At 44.7% G+C, this 2,859-nt stretch overlaps 1 pseudogene; it reads left to right on the top strand.

The window, feature by feature from the left end:
- Window positions 1–349: 349 nt before the first annotated feature.
- On the top strand, window positions 350–1,638 carry LOC142656607 (uncharacterized; annotated as a pseudogene).
- The last annotated feature ends 1,221 nt before the right edge of the window (window positions 1,639–2,859 follow it).

Consider the following 2,859-nt stretch of genomic DNA (forward strand, 5'->3'; position numbering starts at 1 on the left):
AACTACAAAGTGGTCTTCAAGGCTGACCGAAGGCCAACAGGAGAGCATGAGCGGCGATACAACGCACCAACTGTCAATGAAGTTGCTGTCATTATCGTTGGGGAATTTGAAAATCGGGATATTGTGCTGCAGAAGCGTGATAATCAACTGCAGAGAGTTTCTGAAACCCATCGATCATTGACACACTTCAGTACCCACTGATCTTTTGGCAAGGCGAAGATGGATACGATATTTAAATCTTCCAAACAAATCCAACTATCGAATATTTTACCGCCGGGAAAAAAGTTTTGTGCATGGCCTTCTACGCCTATCGAATTATGATGCGGGCAAGCATTCAAATCACCTCTTGATGTGCCGAAATCTTTTCCATCAGTTTTTGGTTGATATGTATGCCAAAATCGAAACGGAGCAACTTCGCTTCATCCATTTCAATCAGAAGGCACTTCGCGCTGAAAGCTATATCCACCTTCGAGATGCTGTTGTCAACGATGGAAACATGAGCAATGTTGGTCAGATGGTTATCTTGCCTTCCAGCTTCACAGAGAGCCCTCGACATATGCACGAATACACTCTAGACTCCATGACATATGTGCAAAAACACGGAAGGCCTGCCCTGTTTATTACTTTTACGTGCAACCCAACATGGAAAGAAATTCATCAAGAGCTCTTGCCAGAACAATCGGCGACTGATAGACACGATCTGGTAGCCCGAGTCTTTCGACAAAAGGTTATCAAGTTCATGACTGTCCTCACGAAGGGCAAGGTATTTGGAAAACTCAATGCTTCATGTGCACAATCGAATGGCAAAAACGAGGTTTGCCTCACACACATATACTGATCTGGCTGAAGGAGAAGATCCGACAAAATCAGATCGATTCTGTAATTAGTGCAGAGATCCCAAATGCACAAGAAGATCAAAAGCTATTTGACATCATCATGAAGAACATGGTTCATGGACCATGTGGGAGACTGAATACAAGCTCCCCATGCATGAAAGATGGCTTATGTACAAAGAGATTCCCAAGACAGCTGATCCATGAAACTCAGTCTGCAGATGATGGTTATCCACCTTATCGCAGAAGAAAAGTGGGAGAAGGCGGGTTCACTGCATTGATGAAGATGAAGATTGGCAATAGTTACCAGGACATTGAGGTCGACAACAGATGGATTGTACCCTACTCGCCATTTCTTTCCAAGACCTTTCAATGTCACGTCAATGTTGAATATTGCAACTCAGTTAAGGCGATCAAGTACATCTGCAAATATGTCAACAAAGGATCGGATCCAGCAGCATTTGGCTTGGAAAGACAAGGAAGAACAACTGATTAAATCAATCACCAAGAAAGACAAAAAAGAACAATTGATGAAATCGATCGTTTCCAAACTGGACATTACATCAGTAGCAATGAGGCTGTATGGCGTATTTTGGACTTTCCAATTCACGACCGCTATCCAACGGTAGTCCATCTCAACGTCCACTTGGAAAATGGACAGAGAGTCTACTTCACCGAGGAAACTGCGGCACAACAAGTTTTGCAGCCCAAAGACACCACGCTGCCAGCATTCTTCAAGCTTTGCCAACAAGATGACTTTTCAAAGACACTCCTAAACTGCGATGTTCCAAAGTATTATACGTGAAATAAATCTACAAGAGTTTTCAAGCGAAGAGTCCAAGGAACACCAGTTGAAGGTCATGTTGGAATCAAGTCAAGTGATGCTCTTGGCAGAGTCTACACAGTGCATCCAAACAACCACGAGTGCTTTTTCTTCCGGTTGCTTCTTGACACAGTAGCAGGCCCGACAACGTTTGTTAGCCTCAAGAGTGTTGGCGGCCATGTTTGTACAACCTATCGGCAAGCATGTCAAGAAAGGGGACTACTTGAGAGTGATTCTCATTAGGACAAGACTTTAGAGGAAGCAGCAACCTGCCAATTACCAGCAAGCTTACGAAACCTATTTGCTGTCATACTCACGACGTGTGGACCATCCAAGCCACTTGAACTGTGGGAAAAGTACAAAGAGCACCTCTTGGAGGATGTTCTTCTGCAAGCAGGATGGCAAAACCCGGGACTCCAATTGGACAGCTGTACTCCGCAAATGTTCAACATGTCATTGATCCTACTTGAAGAAAAGACCCTCATGATGGTTGGAAAGAGACTTGAGCAACTGGGACTTCCCGCGACGGAAAGGAACAACGACGAAAGACTTGGACGGGAATTGCTTTGAGAAACAAGCTATATGACATGAGCGCTCTGGAGACTTATCTTGCAACGAATGAACCTCTTTTGGTTGCTGACCAAACGACGGCGTACAATCAGATCTTGGACATGGTTGTGAAAAACAGCGGTGGTATTGTCTTCTTGAATGCTCCTGGTGGAATAGAAAGGACGTTTGTCATAAACCTGTTGTTGGCAAATATCCGACAACAATCCAGGATTGCTCTGGCTGTTGCTTCCTCAGGCATTGCGGCAACATTGCTTGATGGTGGCAGAACTGCTCATTCAGCATTCAAATTACCGCTCAACTTGACTCGAGATGCGTCTCCTGTTTGTAACATCATCAAAGGTACTGTTGTGGCAAATGTCCTGCAAGAATGTTTGATGATTGTCTGGGATGAATGCACGATGGCACACAAGTTGGCGCTTGAAGCTCTGGATCGAACTCTGCAGGACTTGCGTGGAAACAATACAGTCATGGGAGGTGTCGTCTTGGTGTTGGCAGGTGATTTCCGTCAGACGTTGCCTATTGTTCCAAAGGGAACACCAGCAGATGAATTGAAAGCTTGCTTGAAGCAGTCGGTGTTGAAGAGGCATGTGAAGAAGATGAGTCTGACTACCAATATGCCAGTTCATCTGCATG

The sequence above is a fragment of the Rhinoderma darwinii genome, chromosome 6 (assembly GCF_050947455.1).
Source record: "Rhinoderma darwinii isolate aRhiDar2 chromosome 6, aRhiDar2.hap1, whole genome shotgun sequence".
Taxonomy (NCBI): domain Eukaryota; kingdom Metazoa; phylum Chordata; class Amphibia; order Anura; family Rhinodermatidae; genus Rhinoderma; species Rhinoderma darwinii.